We start from the raw sequence: 13,966 nt of genomic DNA on the forward strand, positions 1-13,966 counted from the left end.
ATGTAAATTGCAGTTCTATTGGTTAGAACACGCTCCAAGAGGATTTTTCGGTGAAAACTGCATGATTTTAGAAACTGACATTAGGAGAAATCTACTAAATCAGAATAAAACTTTCTATGTAAATGTATGCATTGTAAGGTGGATGAAAGTTCGGTAATACACATGTTCACAACTCTTTAAAGATTGTTTGTTGAATCTGTGATGCATGGAACGTGTTCAGAAGACGGAATGTCACGGTCAGTGAAACTAGGTAAATTACATATCTTTTGGGTACAACTCGCTCCAAGAGCATTTTTCTGCCAAATCAGCCTCATTTTCAAAACTGGCTTTAAAACTAAACTCTGAAATCTGAGAAAAATCTTCAAAGTGTCAGTAAGCCTTCTATGGTGGATGAACGTGCTGCAATCTACTTGCTAACAAATCTGTAGTGAATATTTGTCGCATCCGTGATACATGTAGAGTGTTCGGAATGCAGAATATCACGGTGAGCGAATCCATGTAATTTACATATCTATTGGATAGAACACGCTCCAAAAGTTTTTTCCTTTGTAAACTGCCTGATTTTCGAAAATGCTATTAGGAAATTGCTGCGAACTCAGAGTTAATGTTTCTAGGTGTACATATGCCTTGTATGGTGGATGAAGGTTCTGTAATACACATGTTCACAACTTATTAAAAATGTTTGTCAAATCCGTGATGTATGTAGCGTGTTCGGATCACGGACTATTACGGTGAGGGAAACTAAGTAAATTAAATATATATTTGTTAGAACAAGCTCCAGGAGCATTTTACTGAAAAATCTGCCTCAGTTTGGAAACTGCTGTTATGAAAACGCTGCAAAATCTGAGTAAATGCTTTAAGGTGACAATATGTCTTCAATGGGTTATTAAAGATGTGTAATTCACATGCTATGGACTCAGCCGTGAATATTGGTTGAATCCGTGGTGCATGTACCGTATTCAGAACACGGAATCTTATGGTGACGGTATCTATGAAAATGAGATGTCTATTGGATAGAACAAGCACCAAGAGTGTTTTTCTGCAAAAACTGCCTGATTTAATTAACTGACGTTAGGAAAACCTGCGAAATCTAAGTAAATGTTTCTAGGTGTAAATATGCCTTGTATTGTGGTTGAAAAATCGGTAATCCACATGCTCACGGTCATAAAATAATGTTTGTCGAAGCCGTGATGAATGTACCGTTTCCGGAACATGGAATGTCTCGGTGAGTGAAACTCTGAAATAACAATTCTACTGGATAGAAGTCGCTTGAATTGAATGTTTCTGTGAAAATTTCATGATTTTCCAAACTGGAAGTTAGCAAAAACCTGCGAAATCAGAATAACTACTTCTAGGTGTAAATATGCCTTGTATGGTGGATGAAAGTTCGGTAATCCACGAGCTCACACTCATTAATGACTGTCGAATTCGTGATGCATGTAACGTGTTTGGAATACGGAATGTCATAGTGAACGAAACAAAGTAACTTACATGTCTATTGGGTAGAACTCGCTTGAAGAGAATATTCCTGCGAAATGTGCCTCATTTTCAAAACTGCCATTAGGAGAACACTGTGAAATCTGAGAAAATGCTTCTAAGTGTCAATATGCCTTGAATGGTGAATGAAAATCCGGTAATCCACATGCTAATAACATTGTAGTAATTATTTTTTTAAACCGTGATTCATGTAGCGCTTTTGGAAAACGGAATTTTACGGTAATGAAACGATGTAAATTACAATTCTATTGAGTAGAACGAGCTAGAAGAGAATGTTTCTGCGAAAATTGCATGAATATCGAATCTGAATTTTGCAAAAAGCTGCAAAATGGGAGTCAATATTTGTAGGTGTAAATGTGCCTTTATGTTACAAGAAAGTTCAGTAATCCACATTTTCACAACATATTAAAGAATCTTTTTCTAATCCGTGATGCATGTACCGTGTTCAGAATGTGGAATTTCACGGTGGTTGAAACAATGTAAATTACTTCTCTATTGGGTAGAACTAGCTTGGAGTGTGTTTTTTGGGAAAACTTCGTCAATTTTGAAACTGGCATTTGCAAAACGCTTCAAAATCTGAGAAAATCCTTCTATGTATCATTATTCAATGTATTGTGATGAAAGTTCGGTAATCCACATGCTAACAAATTTGTAGTGAATATTTGTCGAAACCTTTATGCATGTAGCATGTTCGGAACACGGAATTACACGGCCAGGGAATTTATGTAAATTACATTTCTCTTGGTTAGAATTCACTCCAAGAGAATTTTCCTGAGAAATCGGCCTTATTTTCGAAACTGGGGATAGTAAAACCATGCAAACTCAGATTAATAGATTCTCGGTGTAAATATGCCTTTTATGGTGGATGAAAATTTGGTAATCCGCATGCTAACAACTCTGTAGTGAATATTTGTCGAATCCGAGATACGTGAATCGTGTTTGAAACACAGAATATCACAGTGAGCGAATCTATGTAAAATACATGTCTCTACGGTAGAACTCACTGCAAGAGATTTTTCTGGGAAATCTGCCTCATTTTCAAAACTGGCATTTGATAATACTCGAAAAATCTCAGAAAATGCTTCTAAGTGTCAATATGCCTTGTATTGTGATGGAAGTTCGTAAAATCACATGCAAACAAATCTGCGGTGAATATTTGTGGAAAGCATTATGCATGCAGAGTGATCGTATCACGGAAATTCCCGGCAATGGAGTCTATGTAAATTACATGCCTATTGGTTAGAATACATTCCAAAAATTTTTCTCAGAGAAAACGGCCTGATTTTTGAAACTGGCTTTTGGAAAAAGCTGCAAATTCAGAGTTAATTTTTCTAGGTGTAAATGTGCAATGTATGGTGGATGAAAGTTCTGTAATCTACATGTTCACAACTCATTCGAGAAAGTGTGTTGAAACCTTGATGCATGTAGCGTGTTCGTAAATTGGAATGTCACTGTGAGGGAAACTAAGTAAATTACATTTCTATTGGGAAGTACTTGATCCACGAGGATTTTTCTACAAAAACTGCATGATTTTAGAAACTGACATTAGGAGAAATCTGCTAAATCAGAATAAAACTTTCTATGTATAAATATGCATTGTAACGTGGATGAAAGATCGATAATACACATGTTCACAACTCATTAAAGGATGTTTGTTGATTCCTTGATGCATGGAACCTTTCAGAACATGGAATGTCACGGTGAGTGAAACTAGGTAAATTACATATCTTTTGGGTACAACTAGCTCCAAGAGCATTTTTCTGCCTAATCTGCCTCATTTTCAATACTGGCGTTAAATCTAAACTGTGAAATCTGAGAAAATTCTTCAAAGTGTCAGTAAGCCTTGTATGGTGGATGAATGTGCTGTAATCTACTTGCTAAAATTGTAAAGTGAATATTTGTCACAACCGTGATGCATGTAGCGTGTTCGGAATACGGAATTTCACGGTGATCGAATCCATGTAAATTACATGTCTATTGGTTAGACCCGCTCCAAGAGGTTTTTGCCGTGAAATTGGCCTCATTTTCGAAACTGGCATTTGGAAAGCTGTGTGAAATCAGAGAAAAAGCTTCTAAGCATCAATCTGCCCTGTATTGTGATGAAAGAACTGTAATCCACATGCAAACAACTCTGTAGTGTATTTTTGTCGAAAGCTTTCTGCATGTAGCGTGTTCAAATCACATAATTTCACAGCAGGAGAATCTATGTAATTTAAATATCTATTGGGTAGAACACGCTCAGACATTTTCTTACTTTGAAAACTGCCTGATTTTAGAAAATGCTCTTATGAAATATCTGCGAACTCAGTGTAAATGTTTCTAGGTTAAATATGACTTGTATGGTGGATGAAAGTTTGGTAATCTGCATGCTAACATCTTTGTAGTGAATATTTGTTGAATCCAATATATATGAAGCGTTTTTTGAACACAGAATATCGCGGTGAGCTAATCTATGAAAAATAAATGTCTCTTGGGTAGAACTCGCTGCAAGAGAATTTTGCCAAGAAATCTGCCTCATTTTCGAAACTGGCATTTGAAAATCTCTGCAAAAACGTAGAAAATGCTTCAAAGTGTCAATATGCCTTGTATTGTGATGGAAGTTGGTAAAACCACATGCAAACAAATCTGTGGTGAATATTTGTAGAAAGCGTTATGCATGTAGCGTGATCGTATCATGGAAATTGCCGACGATGGGATCTATGTAAATTACACGTCAATAGAGTAGAACTAGCTCTAAAAATTTTTTCCTAAGAAAACGGCCTCATTTTCGAAACTGGCATTAGGAAGTAGCTGCAAATTCAGAGTTAATATTTCTAGGTGTAATTATGCCATGTATGGTGGATGAAAATGCTGTAATCTACATGTTCACAACTTATTCGAGAAAGTTTGTTGAAACCTTGATGCATGTAGCATGTTCAGAAATTGGAATGTCACTGAGGTGAAACTATGTATATTCCATTTCTGTTGGGAAGTACTCGCACCACGAGAATTTTTCTGCGAATCTGCCTCATTTTCAAAACTGGAATTAGGAAAAACTTTTGAAATACGTGAAAATGCTTCAAAGTGCCAAAATGTCTTTTATGGTGGATGAAAGTTCGGTAATCCTTATGCTAACAACTCTGTAGTGAATATTTGTCGAATCCGTGATGCTTGTATCTTTTTCAGAACACGGAATTCCACGATGAAGGGTTGTATGTAAATTGCATGTCTATTGGTTAGAACACGCTCCAAGAAAATTTTTTGGCGAAAACTGCATGACTTTAGAAACTGACATTAGGAGAAATCTACTAAATCAGAATAAAAATTTCTATGTATAAATATGCATTGTAAGGTGGATGAAAGTTCGGTAATACACATGTTCACAACTCATTAAAGAATGTTTGTTGAATCCATGATGCATGGAACGTGTTCAGAACACGGAAATTCACGGTGAGTGAAAGTAGGTAAATTACATATCTTTTGGGTACAACTCGCTCCAAGAGCATTTTTCTGCCAAAAATGCCTCATTTTCAATACTGGCGTTAAAACTAACCTGTGAAATTTGAGAAAATGTTTCAAAGTGTCAGTAAGCCTTGTATGGTGGATGAAAGTGCTGTAATCCACTTGCTAACAACTCTGTAGTGAATATTTGTCGAAACCAAGATGCATGTAGCGTGTTAGGGACACGGAATTTCATGGTGAGCGAATCCATGTAAATTACATGTCTATTGGTAAGACACGCTCCAAGAGTATTTTGCCGTGAAATTGGCCTCATTTTCGAAACTGGCGTTTCGAAAGCTGTGTGAAATCAGAGAAAATGCTTCTAAGCATCAATATGCCTTGTATTGTGATGAAAGTACTGTAATCCACATGCAAACAACCCTTTAGTGTATTTGTGTCAAATCCTTTCTGCATGAAGTGTGTTAGAGACATGTTATTTCACAGCGGGAGAATCCATGTAATTTACATATGTATTGTGTAGAACACGCTCAAATATTTTTTTCCTTTAAAAACGGCCTGATTTTCAAAACTGCTATTAGGAAATGCTGTGAACTCAGAGTAAATATTTCTAGGTGTAAATATGAATTGTATGGTGGATGAGAGTTTGGTAATCCGCATGCTAAAAACTCTGTAGTGAATATTTGTCGAATCTGAGATACATGAAGCGTGTTAGGAACACAGAATATCGCGGTGAGTTAATCTATGTAAAATACATGTCTCTTGGGTAGAACTCGCTCCAAGAGATTTTTCTGCGAAATCTGCCTCATTTTCGAAACTGGGGTTTGAAAATCTCTGCAAAAGCAGAGAAAATGCTTCAAAGTGTCAATATGTCCTTTACTGTGATTAAAGACCTATTATCCACATGCAAACAAATATCTAGTGCATTTTTGTCGAATACTTTCCGCATGTAGCATGTTCGAAACACGTAATTTCACAGCGGGAGAAACTATGTAATTTACATATGTATTGTGTAGAACACGCTCAAACATTTTTTTCCTTTGAAATCTGCCTGATTTTCGAAACTGCTATTGGGAAAATGCATCGAACTCAGAGTAAATGTTTCTAGGGGTAAAAATGACTTGTATGGTGGATGAAAGTTTTGTAATCCGCATGCTAACAACTCTGTAGTGAATATTTGTCGAATCCGAGATACATGAAGACTGTTTGCAACACAGAATATTGCTTTGAGCGAATCTGTGTAAAATATATGTCTCTTGGGTAAAACTCGCTCCAAGAGCTTTTTATGCAAAATCTGCCTCATTTTCGAAACTGGCATTTGAAAATCTCTGCAAAATCCTAGAAAATGCTTCAAACTGTCACTATTCCTTGTATTGTGATGGAAGTTCGTAAAACCGCATACAAAAAAATCTGTGGTGAATATTTGTAAACTGTGTTATGCATGTAGCGTAATCGTTTCATGGAAATTCCCGGGTATGGAATCTATGTAAATTACACTTCTATTGGGTAGAACTCGCTCCAAAATTTTTCTCATGAGAAAACGGCCTGATTTACAAAACTGGCATTAGAAAAAACCTGCAAATTCAGAATTAATGTTTCTACATGTAAATATGCCATGTATGGTGGATGAAAGTTCTGTAATCTACATGTTCACAACTCATTCGAGAAAGTTTGTTGAAACCTACATGAATGAAGCATGTTCGTAAATTGGAATGTCATTGTGAGTGAAACAATATATATTATATTTCTGTTGGGAAGTACTCAATCCATGAGATTTTTTCTGCAAATCTGCCTCATTTTCAAAACTGGCATTAGGAAAATCTTTCGAAATATGAGAAAATGCTTCAAAGTGTCAATATGGCTTTTATGGTGGATGAAAGTTCGTTAATATTTATGCTAACAACTCTGTAGTGAATATTTGTCGAATCCGTGATGCATGTAGCTTTTACAGAACACGGAATTTCACGATGAAAGGTTCTATGTAAATTGCAGTTCTATTGGTTAGAACACGCTCCAAGAGGATTTTTCGGTGAAAACTGCATGATTTTAGAAACTGACATTAGGAGAAATCTACTAAATCAGAATAAAACTTTCTATGTAAATGTATGCATTGTAAGGTGGATGAAAGTTCGGTAATACACATGTTCACAACTCTTTAAAGATTGTTTGTTGAATCTGTGATGCATGGAACGTGTTCAGAAGACGGAATGTCACGGTCAGTGAAACTAGGTAAATTACATATCTTTTGGGTACAACTCGCTCCAAGAGCATTTTTCTGCCAAATCAGCCTCATTTTCAAAACTGGCTTTAAAACTAAACTCTGAAATCTGAGAAAAATCTTCAAAGTGTCAGTAAGCCTTCTATGGTGGATGAACGTGCTGCAATCTACTTGCTAACAAATCTGTAGTGAATATTTGTCGCATCCGTGATACATGTAGAGTGTTCGGAATGCAGAATATCACGGTGAGCGAATCCATGTAATTTACATATCTATTGGATAGAACACGCTCCAAAAGTTTTTTCCTTTGTAAACTGCCTGATTTTCGAAAATGCTATTAGGAAATTGCTGCGAACTCAGAGTTAATGTTTCTAGGTGTACATAAGCCTTGTATGGTGGATGAAGGTTCTGTAATACACATGTTCACAACTTATTAAAAATGTTTGTCAAATCCGTGATGTATGTAGCGTGTTCGGATCACGGACTATTACGGTGAGGGAAACTAAGTAAATTAAATATATATTTGTTAGAACAAGCTCCAGGAGCATTTTACTGAAAAATCTGCCTCAGTTTGGAAACTGCTGTTATGAAAACGCTGCAAAATCTGAGTAAATGCTTTAAGGTGACAATATGTCTTCAATGGGTTATTAAAGATGTGTAATTCACATGCTATGGACTCAGCCGTGAATATTGGTTGAATCCGTGGTGCATGTACCGTATTCAGAACACGGAATCTTATGGTGACGGTATCTATGAAAATGAGATGTCTATTGGATAGAACAAGCACCAAGAGTGTTTTTCTGCAAAAACTGCCTGATTTAATTAACTGACGTTAGGAAAACCTGCGAAATCTAAGTAAATGTTTCTAGGTGTAAATATGCCTTGTATTGTGGTTGAAAAATCGGTAATCCACATGCTCACGGTCATAAAATAATGTTTGTCGAAGCCGTGATGAATGTACCGTTTCCGGAACATGGAATGTCTCGGTGAGTGAAACTCTGAAATAACAATTCTACTGGATAGAAGTCGCTTGAATTGAATGTTTCTGCGAAAATTTCATGATTTTCCAAACTGGAAGTTAGCAAAAACCTGCGAAATCAGAATAACTACTTCTAGGTGTAAATATGCCTTGTATGGTGGATGAAAGTTCGGTAATCCACGAGCTCACACTCATTAATGACTGTCGAATTCGTGATGCATGTAACGTGTTTGGAATACGGAATGTCATAGTGAACGAAACAAAGTAACTTACATGTCTATTGGGTAGAACTCGCTTGAAGAGAATATTCCTGCGAAATGTGCCTCATTTTCAAAACTGCCATTAGGAGAACACTGTGAAATCTGAGAAAATGCTTCTAAGTGTCAATATGCCTTGAATGGTGAATGAAAATCCGGTAATCCACATGCTAATAACATTGTAGTAATTATTTTTTTAAACCGTGATTCATGTAGCGCTTTTGGAAAACGGAATTTTACGGTAATGAAACGATGTAAATTACAATTCTATTGAGTAGAACGAGCTAGAAGAGAATGTTTCTGCGAAAATTGCATGAATATCGAATCTGAATTTTGCAAAAAGCTGCAAAATGGGAGTCAATATTTGTAGGTGTAAATGTGCCTTTATGTTACAAGAAAGTTCAGTAATCCACATTTTCACAACATATTAAAGAATCTTTTTCTAATCCGTGATGCATGTACCGTGTTCAGAATGTGGAATTTCACGGTGGTTGAAACAATGTAAATTACTTCTCTATTGGGTAGAACTAGCTTGGAGTGTGTTTTTTGGGAAAACTTCGTCAATTTTGAAACTGGCATTTGCAAAACGCTTCAAAATCTGAGAAAATCCTTCTATGTATCATTATTCAATGTATTGTGATGAAAGTTCGGTAATCCACATGCTAACAAATTTGTAGTGAATATTTGTCGAAACCTTTATGCATGTAGCATGTTCGGAACACGGAATTACACGGCCAGGGAATTTATGTAAATTACATTTCTCTTGGTTAGAATTCACTCCAAGAGAATTTTCCTGAGAAATCGGCCTTATTTTCGAAACTGGGGATAGTAAAACCATGCAAACTCAGATTAATAGATTCTCGGTGTAAATATGCCTTTTATGGTGGATGAAAATTTGGTAATCCGCATGCTAACAACTCTGTAGTGAATATTTGTCGAATCCGAGATACGTGAATCGTGTTTGAAACACAGAATATCACAGTGAGCGAATCTATGTAAAATACATGTCTCTACGGTAGAACTCACTGCAAGAGATTTTTCTGGGAAATCTGCCTCATTTTCAAAACTGGCATTTGATAATACTCGAAAAATCTCAGAAAATGCTTCTAAGTGTCAATATGCCTTGTATTGTGATGGAAGTTCGTAAAATCACATGCAAACAAATCTGCGGTGAATATTTGTGGAAAGCATTATGCATGCAGAGTGATCGTATCACGGAAATTCCCGGCAATGGAGTCTATGTAAATTACATGCCTATTGGTTAGAATACATTCCAAAAATTTTTCTCAGAGAAAACGGCCTGATTTTTGAAACTGGCTTTTGGAAAAAGCTGCAAATTCAGAGTTAATTTTTCTAGGTGTAAATGTGCAATGTATGGTGGATGAAAGTTCTGTAATCTACATGTTCACAACTCATTCGAGAAAGTGTGTTGAAACCTTGATGCATGTAGCGTGTTCGTAAATTGGAATGTCACTGTGAGGGAAACTAAGTAAATTACATTTCTATTGGGAAGTACTTGATCCACGAGGATTTTTCTACAAAAACTGCATGATTTTAGAAACTGACATTAGGAGAAATCTGCTAAATCAGAATAAAACTTTCTATGTATAAATATGCATTGTAACGTGGATGAAAGATCGATAATACACATGTTCACAACTCATTAAAGGATGTTTGTTGATTCCTTGATGCATGGAACCTTTCAGAACATGGAATGTCACGGTGAGTGAAACTAGGTAAATTACATATCTTTTGGGTACAACTAGCTCCAAGAGCATTTTTCTGCCTAATCTGCCTCATTTTCAATACTGGCGTTAAATCTAAACTGTGAAATCTGAGAAAATTCTTCAAAGTGTCAGTAAGCCTTGTATGGTGGATGAAAGTGTTGTAATCCACTTGCTAACAACTCTGTAGTGAATATTTGTCGAAACCAAGATGCATGTAGCGTGTTAGGGACACGGAATTTCATGGTGAGCGAATCCATGTAAATTACATGTCTATTGGTAAGACACGCTCCAAGAGTATTTTGCCGTGAAATTGGCCTCATTTTCGAAACTGGCGTTTCGAAAGCTGTGTGAAATCAGAGAAAATGCTTCTAAGCATCAATATGCCTTGTATTGTGATGAAAGTACTGTAATCCACATGCAAACAACCCTTTAGTGTATTTGTGTCAAATCCTTTCTGCATGAAGTGTGTTAGAGACATGTTATTTCACAGCGGGAGAATCCATGTAATTTACATATGTATTGTGTAGAACACGCTCAAATATTTTTTTCCTTTAAAAACGGCCTGATTTTCAAAACTGCTATTAGGAAATGCTGTGAACTCAGAGTAAATATTTCTAGGTGTAAATATGAATTGTATGGTGGATGAGAGTTTGGTAATCCGCATGCTAAAAACTCTGTAGTGAATATTTGTCGAATCTGAGATACATGAAGCGTGTTAGGAACACAGAATATCGCGGTGAGTTAATCTATGTAAAATACATGTCTCTTGGGTAGAACTCGCTCCAAGAGATTTTTCTGCGAAATCTGCCTCATTTTCGAAACTGGGGTTTGAAAATCTCTGCAAAAGCAGAGAAAATGCTTCAAAGTGTCAATATGTCCTTTACTGTGATTAAAGACCTATTATCCACATGCAAACAAATATCTAGTGCATTTTTGTCGAATACTTTCCGCATGTAGCATGTTCGAAACACGTAATTTCACAGCGGGAGAAACTATGTAATTTACATATGTATTGTGTAGAACACGCTCAAACATTTTTTTCCTTTGAAATCTGCCTGATTTTCGAAACTGCTATTGGGAAAATGCATCGAACTCAGAGTAAATGTTTCTAGGGGTAAAAATGACTTGTATGGTGGATGAAAGTTTTGTAATCCGCATGCTAACAACTCTGTAGTGAATATTTGTCGAATCCGAGATACATGAAGACTGTTTGCAACACAGAATATTGCTTTGAGCGAATCTGTGTAAAATATATGTCTCTTGGGTAAAACTCGCTCCAAGAGCTTTTTATGCAAAATCTGCCTCATTTTCGAAACTGGCATTTGAAAATCTCTGCAAAATCCTAGAAAATGCTTCAAACTGTCACTATTCCTTGTATTGTGATGGAAGTTCGTAAAACCGCATACAAAAAAATCTGTGGTGAATATTTGTAAACTGTGTTATGCATGTAGCGTAATCGTTTCATGGAAATTCCCGGGTATGGAATCTATGTAAATTACACTTCTATTGGGTAGAACTCGCTCCAAAATTTTTCTCATGAGAAAACGGCCTGATTTACAAAACTGGCATTAGAAAAAACCTGCAAATTCAGAATTAATGTTTCTACATGTAAATATGCCATGTATGGTGGATGAAAGTTCTGTAATCTACATGTTCACAACTCATTCGAGAAAGTTTGTTGAAACCTACATGAATGAAGCATGTTCGTAAATTGGAATGTCATTGTGAGTGAAACAATATATATTATATTTCTGTTGGGAAGTACTCAATCCATGAGATTTTTTCTGCAAATCTGCCTCATTTTCAAAACTGGCATTAGGAAAATCTTTCGAAATATGAGAAAATGCTTCAAAGTGTCAATATGGCTTTTATGGTGGATGAAAGTTCGTTAATATTTATGCTAACAACTCTGTAGTGAATATTTGTCGAATCCGTGATGCATGTAGCTTTTACAGAACACGGAATTTCACGATGAAAGGTTCTATGTAAATTGCAGTTCTATTGGTTAGAACACGCTCCAAGAGGATTTTTCGGTGAAAACTGCATGATTTTAGAAACTGACATTAGGAGAAATCTACTAAATCAGAATAAAACTTTCTATGTAAATGTATGCATTGTAAGGTGGATGAAAGTTCGGTAATACACATGTTCACAACTCTTTAAAGATTGTTTGTTGAATCTGTGATGCATGGAACGTGTTCAGAAGACGGAATGTCACGGTCAGTGAAACTAGGTAAATTACATATCTTTTGGGTACAACTCGCTCCAAGAGCATTTTTCTGCCAAATCAGCCTCATTTTCAAAACTGGCTTTAAAACTAAACTCTGAAATCTGAGAAAAATCTTCAAAGTGTCAGTAAGCCTTCTATGGTGGATGAACGTGCTGCAATCTACTTGCTAACAAATCTGTAGTGAATATTTGTCGCATCCGTGATACATGTAGAGTGTTCGGAATGCAGAATATCACGGTGAGCGAATCCATGTAATTTACATATCTATTGGATAGAACACGCTCCAAAAGTTTTTTCCTTTGTAAACTGCCTGATTTTCGAAAATGCTATTAGGAAATTGCTGCGAACTCAGAGTTAATGTTTCTAGGTGTACATAAGCCTTGTATGGTGGATGAAGGTTCTGTAATACACATGTTCACAACTTATTAAAAATGTTTGTCAAATCCGTGATGTATGTAGCGTGTTCGGATCACGGACTATTACGGTGAGGGAAACTAAGTAAATTAAATATATATTTGTTAGAACAAGCTCCAGGAGCATTTTACTGAAAAATCTGCCTCAGTTTGGAAACTGCTGTTATGAAAACGCTGCAAAATCTGAGTAAATGCTTTAAGGTGACAATATGTCTTCAATGGGTTATTAAAGATGTGTAATTCACATGCTATGGACTCAGCCGTGAATATTGGTTGAATCCGTGGTGCATGTACCGTATTCAGAACACGGAATCTTATGGTGACGGTATCTATGAAAATGAGATGTCTATTGGATAGAACAAGCACCAAGAGTGTTTTTCTGCAAAAACTGCCTGATTTAATTAACTGACGTTAGGAAAACCTGCGAAATCTAAGTAAATGTTTCTAGGTGTAAATATGCCTTGTATTGTGGTTGAAAAATCGGTAATCCACATGCTCACGGTCATAAAATAATGTTTGTCGAAGCCGTGATGAATGTACCGTTTCCGGAACATGGAATGTCTCGGTGAGTGAAACTCTGAAATAACAATTCTACTGGATAGAAGTCGCTTGAATTGAATGTTTCTGCGAAAATTTCATGATTTTCCAAACTGGAAGTTAGCAAAAACCTGCGAAATCAGAATAACTACTTCTAGGTGTAAATATGCCTTGTATGGTGGATGAAAGTTCGGTAATCCACGAGCTCACACTCATTAATGACTGTCGAATTCGTGATGCATGTAACGTGTTTGGAATACGGAATGTCATAGTGAACGAAACAAAGTAACTTACATGTCTATTGGGTAGAACTCGCTTGAAGAGAATATTCCTGCGAAATGTGCCTCATTTTCAAAACTGCCATTAGGAGAACACTGTGAAATCTGAGAAAATGCTTCTAAGTGTCAATATGCCTTGAATGGTGAATGAAAATCCGGTAATCCACATGCTAATAACATTGTAGTAATTATTTTTTTAAACCGTGATTCATGTAGCGCTTTTGGAAAACGGAATTTTACGGTAATGAAACGATGTAAATTACAATTCTATTGAGTAGAACGAGCTAGAAGAGAATGTTTCTGCGAAAATTGCATGAATATCGAATCTGAATTTTGCAAAAAGCTGCAAAATGGGAGTCAATATTTGTAGGTGTAAATGTGCCTTTATGTTA

The sequence above is a fragment of the Camelus dromedarius genome, unplaced genomic scaffold (genome assembly GCF_036321535.1).
Source record: "Camelus dromedarius isolate mCamDro1 unplaced genomic scaffold, mCamDro1.pat HAP1_SCAFFOLD_172, whole genome shotgun sequence".
Lineage (NCBI taxonomy): Eukaryota > Metazoa > Chordata > Mammalia > Artiodactyla > Camelidae > Camelus > Camelus dromedarius.